The sequence below is a fragment of the Mus pahari genome, chromosome 10 (genome assembly GCF_900095145.1).
Source record: "Mus pahari chromosome 10, PAHARI_EIJ_v1.1, whole genome shotgun sequence".
In the NCBI taxonomy this organism is placed as follows: domain Eukaryota; kingdom Metazoa; phylum Chordata; class Mammalia; order Rodentia; family Muridae; genus Mus; species Mus pahari.
In genome coordinates, this window is record NC_034599.1 from 31641598 (window position 1) to 31662297 (window position 20700).

General features: G+C 43.9%; 1 protein-coding gene across 4 annotated transcripts in view; it reads right to left on the bottom strand.

Annotated features, from left to right (window-relative positions):
* Pknox2 (PBX/knotted 1 homeobox 2) overlaps positions 1 to 20700 on the bottom strand; it is a 261265-nt gene that overhangs the window by 194578 nt on the left and 45987 nt on the right. For all 4 annotated transcript variants that reach the window (XM_021207266.1, XM_021207267.2, XM_029543247.1 and 1 more), the window contains exon 2: positions 3454 to 3524. The gene's annotated coding sequence lies outside the window, so the exon portion shown is untranslated. The remainder of the gene's footprint in view (positions 1 to 3453; positions 3525 to 20700) is intronic.

The window sequence follows — 20700 nt, forward strand, 5'->3', positions numbered from 1 at the left end:
TAAATCATGTGTTGTTTAAGCACCCTAAGATGCTGACGCTAGAAGCAAGGTTGCCCCCCTCAGCCCACTTCAGATCCAGGCATGATTATGTCCCCTAAACATAAGTCCTGAGCCAGGCCAACCTTTAGGTTCTGTGACAGAAAGGAAAAAACAAACGAACGAACAAACAAACAAACAACCAGTAAGTAACTAAGGGTATTAAAAACAGAAGAGCCTGAAGATAAACCATTTCCAACCAAGGTTACTACGTCTTTTCCCATAATGCAAAATATGCCTCCAGTGGGAACAGGAGGCCAGAAATTCAGCTTCAAGAAGTTAACCCATAGACAAGAAACTGCAGCTGGGGACTGCCTCAACTTCCCCAGCTGGTTTCTTCTGGATGACTGTGAGTGTAGCCGATGTGATGATGCCATTTTCCTGCTGTTACTTGTTCTTTTATTTAAAGTCTCACTTGAGGGGACTCGCTGCTCTGTACAGGGCTTGCTCAGTTGTGAGTTCCGCGGGCTGCCTCAATGGGACTTGTCCAGTTTCTACTAGATGTTTATAAGCCCTAACTTGATATCACCTTTTGTTTGTGCTCTCAATTGGGATATTCCGATTACCTCTACCACCTGACTTGATGATATTTTCGCTGTCTGCTGCTTCTATGGTTACTCACTATTTCTTCTTTTATCTTTCGTTTGTTATCTACTTAATAAACTCGTTCATTCACAACTGAAAGTACAGCGATCATAGATCATTCTCAGACTGTACAGAACACATCGTTCCCCCAGGAAGGGTCAACTTCAACTGTTCTGAGCAAATAGATAAGGTCAATTGTACCAGGCCAGTAGCGGCTTCAGTAGGTTGCTGTCTCCAAAGATGAGAACAACAGCATACAATGGCTTCCATATCTATAGGTTATATCGCTGATTCAGTTCATCACAGATAGGAAATATTTGATAAATAAAGTATCTGTAAGGAAGGAGGAAGTATAAGCATTGTTTTGTTTCCTGTTATTTTGTAAGCAACATAGTATTGGCAACTATTCGCACAGCATTTACATTGTGTTCAGCCTTATAAATAATCTAAAGATGATTTCAAGTACGTGGGAGGACGTGCATATGCCATTTGTAAATACTATGCCTGCCAGTATCTGCATCTACATCTTCAGATTTGGGGCTCTGCAAGGGGTCCAGAACCATTCCCTGTAAATACAAAGGGATGACTAAAGACATTTAAAACACATACACACACACACACACCAGCAGCAGCAGCAGCAGCACCACCACCACCACCACCACCACCCTGCCACCACACTTGGCTCTTCTTTTAGCGGGATGTTGATACTGTTGAGAGGCAGTGAGGACTGTAGACCTTTGTACCTGTTCTGACGGACAGAATGAAGTTTGGGTGCTGCTACTTGACTTTATGGAGCAAGTCATGAAAGGCAATAAAGCTTCCCCAGGGCTTTTGCTCTCCCTCAGGCTGCTTCACCTTAGAATTTGTCAGCCATATCGTAAGGAAGCCCAGACCACATGGAAATGCCACAAAGTTCTGACCGACAGGTCTCTGTCAAGAGCTAGAATCAAGGCTGAGAATTTTGAGTGAATAAGCCTAGGGTGGTTCTACCATTCAGCTCTGAGTTGCCTTAACTGAAATCCCGTACCTGATTGACAGAGACAGGCTGCCTTCATGATAAATTCCTGACTCACACAGTATATGGGCAGAATAAGCACTCATCTCCTGTGTGTTGGAGGTCAGTTTGTTACACAGCCTACTGAGACACCAGTAGAATTAAACACTACTGTGTATTGTTTCCAGCAAACTCAGCATCAATCACTGGATTCCCCTGAATTCAGACTTTCTGTCTCTTTCCTCTTGATCTTGTCCCTCTGGGCCTCTCATCTTCTGCCTCCCTCTTCAAAGAGCACAATCCTCACACGTGAGGTGGCTTTGGCAACTACTACCTGAAAAACCTTTGACACCTGCCCAACCCAGAGCCCTGGGTCTGCCCTTGGGTTTTCACTGGAGGTCCAAGAGTGTCCCTATGAGGGAGCTTTCCCTGAGCTTGGGTGGCCCCGTGCTCAGAATGCCAGACTTCCCTACACAATGGGGAGGGAGCTCTCATCCAAGTTCACGCTCAGCTTGTTCCTTAAACATGTCTTGACTTATGAGGTCCCAGTAACCTCCACTATGAGAAGACATTGACTCTCGCAGAGGTCATTATCCAGTTTCTCTGACCCACACTCGTGCCCACACCCTTATCCTCCGTTCTAGGCAGGCTTTCCTGGAACGACAAAGGAACCCTTCCCCATACCTTCAGCCTGGGGATTCTACCACTCTAGATCCAGGGCTTGAGAGGAGGTGCCCTGGAAGCTGAGGCCCGTCAATCACTCACTCAGGCAACCAGCACTGAATTGCAGGCCATTAGGCAGAGGACCGGCGCCCTGCTCACTCACCGGGCAGCCATCGGCAGGATGTTAGCCGATCGCAAGGCGGCCATTCTTATGATTTATTCAAACACTCATTACAGTCAATCTATTTTTACACAGAGGTGAAGATGTGCACTGATAACGGTTAATCATTTATAATTCCATGAACTGGTTGAAAGCCAATGTACTATCAAAGTCGCAGCAGGAGTTCCTCAAGTCTCAGATAGCCCCTGAGGCAAAAAAAGAGAAGTCTTTATGCTGGCCCTGGGTAACCCGGTCACTTGCTTGGTAATACTTATCAACAAGGTAGAAGGTGAGTCCCAGACCTGCTCCACTGGATCTCATGCCCTGCTGGAGGGAGTGCAAGCCAGAGGAGCGGGCGGTTCCGCAGAATACCAGAAGAGAGAGGTCACATCGAGCCGGAGTTACCAAGGACTGTGCAGAGAAGCCTGGGCTTTGCCCAGATCCTACAGGTGGGCAAACCGATGCCAGGTATTGGGGCAGGGGGAAGGAAGGACAACACTGAACCCGTCAGCCTCAAATGAGGTGGAAACATTACAGCGCTGAAGGAAGGAATCAGCAGTATATTTCCTTGCCCTTCCTTCGCACATCCACAGAAATAACCAAATACGAAAGAAAACACTAGCTATGAACATGGCCCAGATTGGGGCCCGATGTCGTCCACTCTTTCTTTCCCTGCACCCCTGCTCAAACCACCAACTGAAGTGGCCAAAGATCAGGTTGGCCTTACAAACCAAGTGCTCCCTTCCCTGGCGCTCACGACACATGTAACATATCAAATCCACCTTTATGTCCAACCAGTACAGTCTAATTTAGTAGCATGTCATATTACAGAGCTTCATCATAGTCACATTCAAACATAATCTAATTACAGTCCCACCATATTTTACATTCTGACTAGTTCACCGTTCCGTGTGTCTCTTCTGCGATGGATAGCAGTTAGAGATCAGGCTTAGGGCTGGTCCTGAACCCATAACCTTATGGGGTCAGCATGGAAATGCCAAACAAAGTTACTTACAGTTCAGGGTTTCTTTTCTAGTGAGCAGCATGGAGAAGCAGAACCCCTTAAAGTCTTGTTCCAGGCTTCACCTGCCAAGAAAAGGAAACATCTTTATAGACTGAGTGAAATTCTGAGGTTAAGAAGCAGGGTGGGCATGGGGTAGAGCCAGGGATGAACCTGCTTAACAGGGGCCAGCAGGGGAAAGCTTCCTAGAGAAGATTTCAGGTAGACAGTGAGTACTGTCTTCTACAAGTGAGTCAGGGCAGACCGGACCACACTCCCCTCCACCACACCTCATTTCTGCTGATTCTTCAGCCCCTTCCCTACAAAATGCCAGGAGGAAAAAACCAACCAAACAAACTTCTTGGTGGTTGAATGCCCCAAGCTGTCCAAAGGAATAATCACTGTGGAACTTTCTACCCTGTGAAAGACCCTGTGCAGAGGGACAGAGCTGAGAGCCCTATGAAAGTTTGGGCAGGGAAGTTTGCACAACACAAGCAAACAAAACCGACTCCATTGTTCGTGGTGAGAAGATAAAAGTCTTGTGGCAGGAAGAACTTTTTTCATTTTTAAAAGTTTTGAGATTATAATTATATCATTTCCCCCTTCCTAAACAGGAGGAACTTAAGGTGAAAAGTCCAGGGGGGTAGAAAGAAAACTGTGCATGAAAAAGAATGATAAAGACAATTTTGAAAAATAAAAGGCCTGTTTTTCTTTTCTTTTGGGGGTAAGACTTTTAAAAAATAGAGGCATACATTTATCAGGTGTCTACTTCATGATCTAGATGTATTGAATACCCAGGAATAGGTCCTGTGTTTAAAATGTTGCCACCACCTTACTTAAAAATAAATTTATCTTTCAGCGTCACCACAAGAAGGATTTTTATATTTTACTATTTTATTAAATCTATATTTTATTCAAATCTTAAAATAATTTATTATTCATAATTTTTTGATGTATAATAATTTATTAAATATTTATATTTTACTATTTTCTATTAAAATGTCACAGGGTTAGGGAAGTTGAGAACCACTGCTCTAGAGTCTATTTGATGAGGCAACATGCTCTCTCCCTGCCCTTTGGGTCTGTCCACCTGAGACACCAACAACTTTGAGGATATCTCTGCCATTTCTTTTTTTTTTCTTTTCTTTCTTTCTTTCTTTCTTTTTTTTTTTTTTTTAAAGATTTCTTTATTTATTATATGTGAATACACTGTAGCTGTCTTCAGACACTCTGGAAGAAGGCATTAGATCTTGTTATGGATGGCTGTGAGCCACCATGTGGTTGCTGGGATTTGAACTCAGGATCTTCGGAAGAGGAGTCAGTGCTCTTAACCGCTGAGCCATCTTACCAGCCCATCTCTGTCATTTCATTTGCATATGATGTAAAGTCAAGAAGGGAAACTGCTGTGCTCAAGGACCAGAATCCAGATTGCTATAAAGCACTGAGCAAGATAATAATAATAATAATAATAATAATAATAATAATAATAATAATAATGCCTAAACTAGAACGTTCATTTTTCCATCACCAGCTTTTATTTCTTGCACACCAACATCATGACAACCACAAATTAAATAATTTTGAAAGTCACGGGGAAATTTGCCCACAATCTCATTACTTGAGACTATCAAATTATACTTTATGTCCACATGCAAATCCATTTTCTTTATGTAACTGTTGAAAATGAATTGACAAGTATATATACACAAAACCTAGCTCTTATACTAAAAAAAAAAAAAAAAAAAAAAAATTAATTGCACAACCAGAATGGGTTGAACTAGCTTGAAAAACAACAACAGAAAAGCCGTGGGTCATCTGAGTTCAGTGCAATCTCGGGATAAGTTCTGGATGCTGCCAAACTTGTTAAATGTGATCTTAACAGCCATACAGTGTCTTGGCTGAGGTACTGATGATGTCCCTGGACTTACCAGGTCATATTAGTTCTGTATGCTGCAAAGCCCTCATATTTTAAGAACTTTGACATCAGTGAGTAAAAGAGAGAGGAGAAAAAGTCTAATAGGCGGGCTCTGGTATCACGGTGTTCATGGTTCAATCCAAACTTGACTATGGGTAAGTTCCCAAACTCCTTTGTGCCTTAGTTTTTTATCTTTAAAATAGGACTAATTAAATCTCAAGTTCTGAGAGTGGTTGGGAGGACTGTGGGGCACCATACAACCTAAGGCATGTTAGAATAGTGTCCCATACAAAGCAAGCACTCACTGAGCAGCAGGTATTATTGCATTCTTCTCAGTAGGAAGAAGACACAGAAGAAGAAATCGGACCTGTATCTGCCTTTTGTCCTTCTTAGTACCCACTGGTGACAGAGTTAGGGCGCCATTGCCTAAAGCCGCCTGGCCCCTCGTCCTCAGAGTAGACATCCAAATACATAAAGAAATCACAAAAGAGAGACTACATTATTCTAGAAGGCAGGCTCAAGACTAATCAAAGATTCTAGGGGAAGCTAGTCTTCGCATAACAAGGGATTCTCTAATAATGAGAAACACTCAGAGTGAATAAGGCTTCATTCCAAATAGTGACTCATAGTCCTGAAGGAGCTTCCTGCACTACATGAAAAGCTGTGCCAAGGAATGTTGTCCCAGATTTGGCCTTCAGCCATCAGCAAAATAAAAAAAGAACGCACACACATGCGGGGGGGGCGGGGAGAGACAGAGTGAGACAGAGTAAGACAGACAGTATGTTTAAAATGACATTTCTACTTACTGTACACAGGTATATGTATGGGTATAGTGTGTGTGTGTGTGTGTGTGTGTGTGTGTGTGTGTGTGTGTACGTGAGTTTCCCACTGAACCTGGAGCTTGTGTCTTTTGACTAGGCTGGTAGTCAGCAAGCCTTAGCATCCCCTTTCTCCACACCCCCTAACACCCCCTGCCCCCCAACACTGTGCTTACAGGCTCGTGCAAGATCACAGCAGCTTGGGAGATATGTAAGTGATGGGATCTGAACTCAGGTCATAAAAGCTCTGATAATTCTTATTTTGATAAAATATTAATCATGCTATCTTTCAGCATCACCTTAGAGCACAATCCAACCTACAAAAGAGCAAATGTCTTACAACTAAGGGTCATTCGTTGAATTGAATGATTAAAATATCATCAAAATCATATCCTCTCCAACAGGGCAGCTGCACATATGAACTCATGGGAATTGTGACAGTGTAGACCTGAGACAAGCTTCAAACAAACAAAATCTGAGCATGGAGCGAGGAAGGTAGGCAGGAAACCCCATTCCTATCTGAGGAACTGTTGGCATCTGATAGCTTCCGGGAGAAGAAGAGTCACCTTTGTGCAATGGTGTGACCCCTGGAAGACTGACCACACTCCAGGGCACGCCTCGCTCCCAAGAGAAGAAGGGTAACACAAACTGAACTCTGTGGGGGAAGTAGAGAAGCAGTGGGGAGGTGGAGGTAAAGAGAGAGATGTGACAGGTTGAGGGGCGGACATGATCAAAGCACATTGTGTTACATTCTCCAAGAATTGACACAAATGCTTCAAGTCACTCTCTTTTCCCCCTCATTTCCATCTGTCATCTCTGTTTCTGTCTCCAGCTGTCTCTTTCTCATCTGTCTCTCTGTTTCTTTCTGTCTCTAACTTTCTTTCTTTTCTTCTTTCCTCTTAACTCTACTTACTTCTTCTCCTACCTCTGCTCCTATTGAAAATCCTGCTCCTATTAAAAATCACATACTGTATCCTGATGATGGTTTCTCTTCTCTCTACTCCTCCCAATTTCTCCTCCCCTCCCCTCCTACTCAGGTCCACCCCTTCTGTCTTTCATGAGAAAACTAACAGGAAAGGAGCTGAAGAGGTGGTTCAGTGGTGAAGAACACTTTCTGTTTTTCCAGAGGACAGGAGTTCTATCCCCAGTTCCTCTATCAGGCCTCTCAAAACAGCCAGGGGACTTAATATAGTTAAAAAAGAAAAAGAAAATAAACATGTTTCTAAGGAATAATAATAAAATGTAATATAATTAAATAAAACAAAACTAACACACACGTATATATAGGTATAGATATATATGTGTGTGGGGGTGTGTGCATGTGTGCATGCGCACATGCGTGCACACGCAGAAGACCCATGGAGTAAAAAGAAGGAAGAAAAAAAATTAAATATATATGTAAATGAAATAAAAATAAGATAATTTTTTTTTAAATAAAGGAAAGAAAAGAAGTAAAAGTCTTGGGGCTGGTGAGATGGCTCAGTGGGTAAGAGCACCTGACTGCTCTTCCGAAGGTCCAGAGTTCAAATCCCAGCAACCACATGGTGGCTCACAACCATCTGTAACAAGATCTGACGTCTTCTTCGGGTGTGTCTGAAGACAGCTACAGTGTACTTACATATAATAAATACATAAAATTTAAAAAAAATCCTACAAAATGCTTCATAAACTTCCCTCATCCAACTACAACACTCATTAAAAAAAAAAAAAAAAAAGTAAAAGTCTTGACATAACATAATGAGACAAGGAACATTCAAAGATGCCATTGACTTCATTTTCTGTTGGCCATCTACTGCTGAACATGTAATCTACCCTTAAGAGTAGCTTGTTTCCCCAGTGAGACCCTCTCAGAGAAGGCTAAATTTTTATTTACAACTGGTTATCAATTGGAGATATCTGGGTTTGGGATGAGGGCATTCTGTTCCTATGTCTGTCTGTCTGTCTCTCTCTCTCTCTCTCTCTCACACACACACACACACACACACACACACACACACACACACACACTTATGCAATACAACTTCTCCATATTGTCCTTATCTTTTGTTTCTTACTCTGCATCAATAAAGACGCATCATGCATGCATCCATGGGACTGATATGTTGGAGCCTTCCAAAGACAGCACTTATGTGATCTCAGTAGGAAAACCCTCCATCAAAGGCATGGAGCCATGCAGTAATATGACAAGAATTAGGATTTCAGGCTATCTTCTTCACTCTGAATGTGATATAGAATCATAAATGAAATTGACCACTCATATTTATAGACATGAAGGAATATGCAAAATGGTAAATAAAGGGAGTGATTGGATGGTCGGGTTTGTTTGGAAAACAAATGAGAACGGATAGAAGAAAGCTTCCCCAGGAGGACTTCCAGAACTTGACTTTGCATCCTTAGACAACTGTGCAGCCAGCTGTGAGGCACACCCGGGTAAGTTAGAAGGATGGGGGAAATGATGTTGTTGTAAACAACCATGGTCCAATACAGACAGTGCTATATCAAGGGGTATCAGCCAGATGTGTGGATTCATGATCTGACTTTGCAATTATCTTACTGTTTGATCTTGGAGAAGAACCATTAACGACTTTATGCCTCAATTTTCTTATTAGAAAATGATGAAGTTAGGCTAGGCAATCCTTAATACAAAGTTCCCCAACATCTGATATGGTCATGATTAGTTTCCAGTGAAAGTGCTAAATCTCTTCCTAAAGAGTCTCATAATGTAATTGTATCTAAGAATGAAGATATGGGGTTCAGATATGTTGGTTTCTAGCCGGGGCCCATTAATCTTTTGATCATAGTCTCTCTCTCAGTCTTAATTTTCACCTCTCTAAGAGGAAGAAGACACTGGAAACAACAACTGAGATAATGCATCACATTTATTGAACGACTTGAACTATATTAATAACTTAATAGGATTATTGATGTTATTCAGTGCCTAAAAGGGACTGTAAGCAACTGAGCGGGAAAAAGACAGGTGAATGGCGAAGACTGGGCCATCTGTACCCATCTGACTGTCCAAAACTTTCCTGTTCTTGCCCAAGCCAGACCTTTGAGATCAGATCTATGAGCCACCCTTCTTAGGTGTCAACTATTTCCCTGGATGATCATCTTCTCTGAAAAACTCCTTTAGCATATGAGCAACCCTTCCAAAAGGGAAGCAACTCCGTGAAATCCTGAGTTGGACAAGGCATTCGTGAAGGATACCTATTCATTTACTTCAGTGACTTTAGATGGCACATTCTGTGTACCACTGTTGTAGAGTCCCTATGCTGTTCCACCTGTCTGGATAATAATATACAATTGTTTATATTTACCCTGTGAGATTGCCATTCAAGCACTGTAACTCCTGGCCAGCAGGTTCTACATGACATAGTATTTGAGTGATCAAACATATCATTACTTCTTACTAAATAAACAGGGCTTGAAATTCTTACTCATTGGCATTGAGAACATTGATAACTTTCCTGTAAGCCTACTTCTACAACATTTTTTGACTTTGGGGTCACAGGCAGGGTGAGCAGCTGGTTGCAAAGGCTCTCTCTGCATGTACTTTCAGTGTAGGTATGAATCTGAAGCCCTATATAGAATCTTAGCATTGGTAGCCTAACCCTAAACACTAATGTAAATAGAAGAGTTGCTCTGACTCTCTGAACAGTGGGTGGAAGTCTATGATTTGCTCTCTGAGCCCAGAAGGCAGGCTCACACGTACTGAGCCATGGGGCTCACAGACCAGTCTGACCTTTGCAGAGTTGAACCAGTAGAAGGCAGACTCTCAGGATACGTTGCCCTGACCCTAGAGATGTCTTCTGTAGTACAAAGACAACACTGAGAGTCTGCTACCTCCATCAGTAAGGGCAGCTCCTCTGTTCATACCATGTCTTACTTGTCCAGTTGGCCTCCTGTTTCCAGACTCACCTTGATCTTGCCCATCCACCCACCTCCTTCCTACTCCTAGAGATCCTTTTGGAACACAAATGAGATCACATCCACCCTTCATTAAAAATATTCCAAGATCAGCATCTCTTATTTTTCTGAATTCTGGCAACACTAAAACATTTGGGAAATTCCACATTTTTAAAATGTGGGTTTCTAATGTTTTAGGTAAAAAGAAAAGGACAACTTACCCTCTCCGACCCTGAATGACCACTAAATGGCATTAGGGATCAGTCACCCCTAAAATGGGCCCAGGTCCTGCTTCGTGTTGCCTAGAAAGAATGCAGGTGGTCTCTGAACCTGGAGGTCTCTTTTGTTACAGAGCCAGGTATCTGGAGTAACTGCTGCTGCCTGTGGAAGAGTTTCTGATTTAAGGAGACAAAGTGTAGCAGGTGGGGTAGCCAGTATGTTCTTCTCTGTGCTGGACCCAACTAGAAGCTGAAGAAGGATGTCTTGGAGTGCCAGCGCTGGACCCACTGAGAGCTCCACCTTCTGCTTAATTCATTTTCAAGCAAGAGCTAAGAAGAGCTTTCTGCCTCTTTCCAGGAATGCTGATGGCCTGAGGCTAGTGCTCAAGAGACTTACTCTCAGCCCACCCCATTCCTGAGGCTCCACCCCTTGCTCTGGCCTCTCCTACCCCACCTCCCACCTCCTCTGTGGCAGCTGCACCCCTCCCTTTATTTCCATCCCACTCTTCCTATCAAAGCCCTAACAGCACATATTTTGTTAATTGTACAAACCTAATGGGGGAATGCATTGGCAAAAAAGGGTAATGGCCATCAGACCAGCAATAAAACAAAATTAATGGCCCATAGGAAGAAATCATGTCCACTTAATCCCAGCTCTGAAACTCTAATAGAATAATGGAATACCAACGGAGGGTTTTTTTCTCTCTATGCAGATTGCTTACACCATGTTAATCACTTGCAAAGCAGGCCACATACCACTCTGGCTCACATGACCCTCCAGGGAAAGTAGCAGACCAGAAACATTCAGTGCTAGGCTCATTACTGACATGCACCACCACAGGAACACCTTCCCTCCCTTCCCCAGGTGACTCAGGACAGCTAGTGTGAGAGCCTTCAGGTGTGGTGGGCTGGAAAGCAAGACACAGAATGCCTAATAATAGCAGGCATTTATTGAGTGCTTACTATGTGCCAGACACTGGCTTGTTGAGTACTTTCTGTCTACTGGATTTCTGCAGATCTCATCCTCATTCTTTACAGCCACATGGTGCTATGAGGTAGACACTGACCACCTCTTTACAGTTAAATGCTAATAAATTAAAACTCACAATGCCAAATTCTCTGGTCTCAATCAGCTTCATGTCAAGTGTGGAATAGCCACAAGTGGGATCAATTCACTTCTACTATGAATGACAAAATCCATGCACACAAAGGTTATGTGGTTTGGCCAAGGTAAAATAATGACGTGGCCAACTTCAGGACTAGAATCCAGTGACAATCTCGGTGGTCATAGAGAGGGTTGGAGCCACATCTAGGCTCACGTATGATCCCTTTAGCTATAATAGCCAAAAGTAGAAGCAACCCAGTGTCCATTGACAAAATGATAGATAAAACAAAATGTGGCTGCAACAGTTTGGATCTGAAAAGTGGCTCCCAAAAGCCCCTGTGTTAAAGACTTGGTTACCAACTGTTAATCCCAGAGATGGGTCGAGAAAGACCACTGAACCAAATCATCATGGCCAAATTAATTAAAGCAAGCAATTAATTAAAGCAAGCTTTTTGTTTGTTTACATAGGCTGCCATCCCCTAAGATGGGGTTCAAGAGCTCAGCATTGAATAAGAGGAAGACACTGCTTTTATAGCTCAGGGGTGGGGGCAGGGTTCTAAATGGGGGACTTGGCCAGCCAAGCAGGTATGGTTACAGGAGCAGAACTTACATATAACAAGTTAGTCCCTCCTGGAACAAAGACATGGCCATAGGGCAGGCATAACAAGGTAGTCAATAGTTACTCAAAACAAGGTAGTCATAGGTGTGATACTCTTTTGAAACAAAGATAGGGTCCCAAGATGGTTATAAACAACTTTTTGAAACAAAGACATGATTGCCATTCCTGGAACAGGCAGTACAGAGCCATTGGTAGTTAAGGTTATAGGTGGGGCATAATTCAATCCTTGAGAAACAGAGGTTTAGTCATAAACAGGAATGAGCCTCATTTGTGTTTACTATAAGATGGTTTTTAAGCTTAATATGGAGACAGGCTGGTTCTTCACAACACAACTAAGAGGTGATGGTACTTGGAAGGAGGGGAGGTAGGACCTAATGAAGCAAGTTAGGTCACTAGAGGCATGTCCTTGAAAGAGATGTTGAAAGCCTGCCCTTCCCTGCCTTTGCCACCATTTGGTAAGCAGCCTCCATCAGGACTCATTCCTACCATGATGCACTGTGCCACCACACTGCAAAGCACAGGGGTCACATGACATGGACTAAAGTCTCTAAGCCCAGGAGTCAAAAACAACTGTTACCTCTTTACTAAGATTCTTTTCTCTCAAGATGACCGACGGCTGACTTAACACGGGTAGATACACATAACAGTGAAAAAGATACATGCTACAACATGGGTGAACCTTAAGGACATTGTGCTAAGTGAAATAAGACAGCATGAAAAGGGGAAATACTCTTTGATTCCACTCATAGATGATACGGGGAGGAGCAGTCCAGTCCACAGAGTCAGAAAGCATAATGATGGTTGCCAAAGGCTGAGAGTTGCAAGTTTTAGTTTTACAGGATGAAAAGAATTCTATGAATGAATGGTGGTGAAGACCGTACAACTACATGGATGACAGTGATGCTACTGAATGTTCAGTGCTCTTCAAAATAGTTTTACCTTACACACACATTATACACATACACACCCCACCACCATCACCGTGAACACCCTCTAATTTCTATCAGGAGAAAGAAAACACACAGTAGCTTTAAAAAGTAGAAAGGGGAGGTCTTCCGTAGTCTAAAGACAAGACAAAAGGAGCCAAGGATTGTTGGCAGAGATTCCAGGGAACCCCAAGTCCCTGAAGCCACAGAGGAAGGACTGCAAGAAAGGATGTGAGGACTGCTTTCTCCCAAGTGCAAAACACTGCCAAAGCTGTGGGTCAACCTGAAAGCTGAGTTTTGTGGTAGCACCTAAACCAACGTGACTCTAAAGGGATGGGAAATGATTTATGAAATTATTTGGGGTTTGAAAACAGAGGAAAAAGACTGCCTAGGGGGGAGAGGGGAAAACCGACCTTCTAGTCAGAAATGAGAGACTGTCAAGGAATGTATCCACAGCAACAAATGATGTGCAGGAAGTCTAAAGAGGGAAGGGAATGGGGGGCCCAAGGAAAGATGAGGGGGTTAGAACTCTTAACCTCTCAATGCCCTGTGTGCTGAGCAGCTTGGTGTGTGGGAGGGTTAGACAATATGAAGAATGGCTTTAGTCACCTTAGTCCTAGGACCCTGCGTTTGAACTCTCTGAGTCTCAATTTCTTCATCTCTTGGACCAAGTGGCTGGACTGGAGCAAGATCGGCCTTTAAATTTTGGGTGCCTGCAAGCCTCTTAGATTTTTATCCAGGGAGGTGTGTGTGTTATTCTGGGAACGTGGTATAAACTGTAGCAAGATTTTGAGGTAGTCCACATTTGCAAAGTTCTAAGTCAGAAGGAAAGATTTCCACTAGGTGCATATTTAGCCAAAAAGTCCTAAGATTCCAAGAAACTTTGGACAAAGTATCAATAAATCTATTGGCCTCAACTCAAATGTTTATGCTTGCCTTGTCTGTAAGAGACATTGTGAAAATGCAACAATGATATCCTGATACATTTTGAAAAGTTAAAACCTGTCTCTGGTGCAAGTAAATATTCTTGTTGGAGCACAGGTTTGGCTACAAGCAAGTGAAACTGTGGACCAGGCATGGAGGGGGAGGGAAAAAATTGCTTCTGCTTTGGGGAACAAAGCCATGTGACACAGGAGAAAGGTCAGCTGCAGGATGACCCTGGACATTCCTCATTTGGTTAGAAGTGAAGAGGCCCCAAAGTCCCCTCTGGAGAGGGGTCTGGCTCCAAAGGAAAAGTAAATACAGCCTACCCAGGAGGCTCAGCCCCGAGCAGAACAAATGCATGTCTTTGTGCTAACAAGTCCCCACTGGCATCTGGCTTTACTTTGCATAGAATTCTCAGCCGTGTGACAAGAGAAAGTGACAATCTGAGGATTCATCAAGGGAAGCAGAGCAGGCAAAAATACAGCATTTTGCCACCAACGAGCAATAAGGACTAACCCAGGGTCATGAGGGCAGAGAGAGCATCTACAGCAAGGGTCAGCGCCTGCCAGCCTAGGAGTCAGTCAGTCACAGCAAAAGACAAGCTGAAGTTTAGAGCTGGCTCAAAGTAGGAGCCAAAGTTAGGACAGAGCACGGCTGGAAGTGGTAGTGTTAAGTCTTTAAGGTCAGCACTTTGGAGTCAGGAGGATTGTCACAAGTTCTAGGCCAGCCTTGACCACATCATGAAACCCTGCCTCAAAAACTCTAACCAACCAATAAACAAAAACAAAACAAAAACTCCCCTATCTGTTCCACATTTAAGACAGGGGCTAGGGGGCAGGATTTATTTAGGGAATCTCAGGTGGGAAGCCACATCAGGAATTCATTCATGTATACAATATGTTTTGAATGTCAGCCCTTTTGCTGGGTTGAGATCAACGATGGACGTCAAAGGCAGTTCTCTGACCTGCAGGAACCTATACTCTAGTAGACATGTTCTTAGTCCCTGGACCGTGTGCAGCCAAGGATAGCAATGTACGCTGTCCCACACAAAAATCTTAAACATAAAACATTGTGAGTTCTCTGATGTGAACTTTATAAATGGCAGCATTCTGTCTTGACGTCAAAGGTTGAACAAGCCTGGGGTGAAGTATGAAGAGACAGTAGCAGGCTCTCTCCACGCAGCATTCCCATAACTTTCTATTACTAGGTCCCTTTGGAGGTAATATACCTGTACAGTGGGGGACAGGGGGGTCAGCCACTGTTCTTAGCACAGTACTGGAATGAAGAGATGTTGGTATTCGGTCCAGACCAAATCAACCATCCTGCGCATCTCAGAGGAGTCCCAGAGCCCCTACAAACGACATTAAGGCACTTCCCATTCATTATTTCCCAACTCGCCTCCTGGGACTGGTCCTGAATATTGTTTCATAAATAACTGAACAGAACTCCAGGGTTAGGCAGATGTGCACAGCACTGGTTGATGACAAGGGACTTTGGCTGTGCTAAACGGTTCTGGGATGCTGACTCTCAGCAGAGGGGTGGCTCAGCAGAGAAAGTGCCTGGTGTCCCCACCTGGATCCCCAGATCACAGTGGGATGCTGAAAGAGCATTTGTTTCCAGTTGTTCTTAGCCACTAATTTGGCTCCAGGGTATAACACCAATCTGAGAACAAACGGAGTAGGAAAACCAAGCCTTTCCTAAAGAGACCCAATTTTGCCATAAACAGAGGTGGGGGGGCGTTTCTGGGTTCACAGCACAGGCCACTGGGCACTGTGGCAGAGTCATCAGGTCCTGAAGCAGGACCTCCTGCACTGAGGCAAGATGGCATCTCTGCCCTGTAGCTCCTAGCCAACCGGCTGCAGTGCCATCTGCTGAGCCTCACCTGCTCATTGCTCCTCTGAGGCACCCCCAGCAGAGGACAGATTATTCTGATGGCAGGAGATGGAATATGGTCCCTTGCTAGCAGTAACTATCCAGAACAATGTCTCCTGTGCAGCTGACTGTCTCTACCTGGCAGCTGCCTGCAAAAGAGCTTGCAGGTGGCAGAGGGTACAGGAGCTGGCTGGGGGGACTCTGCCCACGCGTGGAAGAGTCTAAGGGACCTCTGGGGGCAGGACTGTTAGGCTGCAGAAAGGTCGGCCATGGGCAACATCTGGAGAAGACACAGCAAAGCTCTTGTTTGTGGTAAACACAGCAAAGCTCTTGTTTGTGGTAAACTGAAGAGCTAGCGTCTTCCAGAGGCAAAGGGGAAAGGGTGGTAAGCGAGGGTCGGGGGGCCGCAAAGTGGCTACCTTTGCATGTGCAAAAGTGCCAGCAAACAAGAGGCCCTTCTCACCGTTAAACTGCCTTCTTATGTCTTAAAGCATCTAAATCAGAGGGCTTTCAGTGTGACCCTCTTGAAGGCAAAACAGCAGACAGAGTGCCTCTCTCCGTGCACACCGCTTTTACTCACAGCCTCCCTGCAGACCTGTCATGGTTTCTACGACAAAACCGCCAGCCTTGCTAGCTGGTGATTTAGCCGTTCAATTATTTCATAAATCCGACCTTGAGTAAAAGTACGGGAAAGGGAACAATTTTTTAAAAGTCTCTGAGCAGTCAAAATGTGTGCCACAAAATCACGTTTGTGAGCCTTTCTCGGAGGGGATGGTCTGGTCCTTTTCTTATGGCTCCTTCCTCTGTTTTTGCACACATTTCAAGCAGGTTAAGGTATCTGGTTAGGCCTTGGCTGTCTCCACATCATAAAAGAGGAGGAAAGTAGGCTTTGCCAAAAAGGCAAATGTTGGGGTCTGGAGGGCCACAGAGAGGGCCAAGAGGCAAGTAAGTCCATGAGTCTTCATGCAAGGTTCAGTCATGGGCAGACTGATTGATCAGCAAGGCTGGGGAGGGGTAGGAAAGGTAAGTCCCCACTCAGTGTGTGACACAGCCTCTGCATCGAGCTGCCTAGAGTCTTGTCTTCTTGATGGCCCTACACTACCAAGTCCTTCCTCTGGGCTGCCTGTGTTTTCAGAAGTCACTTGGGTTTCTAACTGGTTGGTTCATTCATTCATTCAACAGGCATTGATACCTGTCAATGTCAGGTCACTCCAATAGGTAGGAAGAAAGGAAGACAGGGAACACATGTCACTCGTGATGTTCTCCGTGATGTATGCTGACTAGACAGTAGGAAAGACAGCCAGGAAGCCGAGAGGCAAACAAGCTAAGCCGCTGTCTAAGCCGGGCCATTAGTACATTGGAGAGAATTTTTGTGAGAAGAGACAACGATCCTTAAGGACTCAGCTGGAAATGTCACAATGCTGAAAGCTTCAAACTATACTATCAAGAAACACAGAACAATACAGGGCTGGAGAAAAGGTGTGGGGGAACATCTTAGACAAAGATGTAGAGAGAGGTAAGGGGGAAAAAAGTCAGAGAGATGAGGCTGCAGGGTCAGCTTCCCCATCTGCATGATGAGCATTCGGGACCACGGATTGCTTCAGGCTCCTACATTAACTGGGCTGTCTCTCCCAGACCCCACATCTCTATAGATTTGCATAATTTTGGAAGGCAGCGTTTGCACTGATACTTCCTCCTCTCTCCAGGTACCAACCAATCACCCCAAGTATACTACATGTCCATAGGCCCCAGCCAGGTTACCAGCCCAGGAAGACTGACCGCTAGCCACCCCAAGTCTGCCCGGACTCTCAGACAACAGGTAGCACTGCCCATCATTTGAGGGCACAAAGTTTTTGCAGGTGGTGGGGGAGGGGAGGAAATTCGAGCAATCTGTCCTGAAGAATGAAGGTTAATAATTTATAGATTCATTAAAAAGAAAAAAAAAACTCACTGAAACAAATTGCATACAAATTGTGTGACAGTCAGAGGAAATATGCTGGTGTTGCTTAGTGAAGCATAATAAATATATGCAGCCCATAATAATAAGTTACTTAAACTTGGGCCACTAAATGATTTATTAATCGTCCTCGAATCCTTTCTGGTTACAAGCAAAACTAAGAGCATGGTTGTATTTTATATCAGCTCATATACCTCGAACACTAAAAGAACTCAGCTGCCCACAGCTGTCCACCCCATGTTTCAATCTGGCCCTACCTTTACAGATGGACCTACTGTCTCACCAAAGAAGTACATGTGCCCCAAATACACAAGCATATACTACATATTCTTCTCTATCTCTCTCCCATCAATGCTAAGGTTCCACTGGATGGACTTTGTCCCTGGGAGAGCTGAGGCCACCAGCCCCAGGTTCACAGCCCACAGGCCAGTTGAGCCTCTTCCCCACTTCTAGCCTGTAGGTACTCCCACCTGACCTGAAGATCCCACCTGGAAGTCAACACCTCCTTGGGACATAGATCTGAAGGCTATTCCGGAATGTGGGAGCTTCACTAGCAAGCTGGAGCCTAGAGCCTTCAGTGGTGCAGAGTCCAGCAGAACATCAAACTTTGGAGGAAAATCCTCTCTGCAGAAACACTGTCTCTATGGGTAGAGAAATGGGGTGTGGTCAAGACCAGTTCTGGAATGACTGCGGAAAACAGTGCCAGAGCTGGTGATTCTCCAGAGGTGACTGCCCCTGTCTCCAATAGGCATCTTTCCTGTCTTCCCATCTCAGACTGGGGCTGCCTTTGGGATTCATCTCTAACTCCCATGCTCTCTTGCCCCCACACCCAACACAGGGGGATTTCACTCCCCACCCAAAGATTTCCTCGACTCTATCCCCTACATCTCTATAGCTACTACATAGTTTTGAGCCTAGAGACTGAAAATCAGCAGTTCCTAATAGAACTCAGCCCCACGTGTTTTGTGGAATTTGTAATGAAGGGGGTTGTGTTGTTCAAAACTCCATAGTATAAAATGGTACACATGGTGATGCCTACCTCCCACTTCTATTTCTGTGTGCCCTCTGACAAATCACTGAACCTCTCTGTGTATCTACTGCCTAATTACCAAACACATACAAATATGGATTCTTGTTTTCCCTGTTCTGTGCATATCCTTTAGCACGTTTTGTGGGCTCTGCTTTTGCTCAGAATATATTCCATATCAACACAAGGAGCTAACTCCTTTCAAAGACATACTACTCTTTTGTTAGGACAGTCCATGATCTAATTGGTCTTCAATCAATGGATGCTTGAGTTCTTTCCAAGCATTTGCTGTCACAGACAATGCTGCGAAGAACATACCTATACAGACGCCATTTCACATGCATACAAGTATGCGAGCATCAGTGTCCTGACATAAAAACTGCAAGTCAGATTGTAGTTTAAAAGGCATATTATCTTTTAAATTTATTTATTTGTTTATATATTTTATTTTTCAGTGGGAGGGATAAAACTTAGGATCTTGCACACACCAGGGTACTAATTTCATCTTTACTCCACCCCTGCCACACACACACTTTCTATTATGTGTATGTGTTCATGTATGTTCATATATGTACTCTTGCATCATCTGTCAACCTAAGTTGTCATCCCTCAGGAGCCATCCATCTCCCAGGCATGAGGTGAGTGGTTTTGCTTACACCCTTGCAACTATGCAATGTGCTGTCACCAAAGGTCTAAGAGCAACAGGGCAAGTATCCTTGAAGTTGATTGTCTCAGGTACTCTCATACTGAAGAAAGCTGACTAACACATGAACTGATGCATAAAAATCAGACCTGGGAGTTCAGTTCCTATCCACCTAATAGCTGTGTACACTCTGACAAATCACTGAACCTCTCTGTGTGTCTACTGCCTTATTTGTGAAATATCGGTAGGCAGGCTGTTGCAGAGATGAGAGCACAGAGCTTCACCAATGACAATTAAATGAGGCAAAGTTGACCACTCTTCCCTGGGGTGGGCCTCCCTTCTAGCTCAAACTGCAACATGGGATCATATGGCAGAAATACATTCATGGCAGCAACTGTGCAGAGACAGCCAATGGTGGTTGGCACTTCGTCTGGTCTAGGTGGTGTATAGCTACTACTATGCACACTTCTGACAGTGACATCCCTGCATGGCGGGCTTTGTAATCTGAGTTGATAGCTAAGTAAGGCTTGGAGGAGCTCAGTGGTTGACCACTGAGTCTGGACTAGTAGAAGACTCAGGGTTCGAATCCAGCTCTCCCAGGCTCTCATTGCCAAGTTCCTCTCTGTTGCCTACTCCATCCAAACTGTCCTGCAAATCTGACTTGTGTCATGGCTGACAAATGAGCCAGGGTGATGAGGGAGGGATAGAAGTAGCCCCAGGCTGGGAAAGAGGCAAATGGGAGAGTAAGCTGAGAAGTTTCTAGAAAACGCTTCTCTGGGGTCTGGTAGCATGAGGCTCATTGGTGAAGCTTGAGTTTTGCATATATGAGATCAGTGTGTTGATCCCCAGCACTGCAAAAAAAGAAAAGAAAGGAAAACAAGTATAAAAACAAAACAACAACAACAACAAAACAATAGCCCGTGTACTGTTGCTTGAGTGTGCAAGAATACACGTGCCTTTGAGTGTATGACTTCATGGCTATGTTGCTTGTGTTGTTCTGGATATAGGCACTAGTGTGTATAATTTATAAGAGTGTGTGTGCATGCGTGTATGTATGTATATGTGTATTATGTTATTGGATAGATATATGTATATATATGCATGTGTGTATTATGTATATATGTGTGTACATGTATAGGTATGTGTATTATACATGCTTATGTATATATATCTATATGTACAGGCATATGTATGTGTGCATGTTTACATGTGTATGTGTACATGTCCGAGTACTGTAATATGTATGTGTGTGTGTATATGTGTGAATGGGTGTATATATATATATATATATATATATATATATATATATATATATGTATGTGAGCCTGTGTG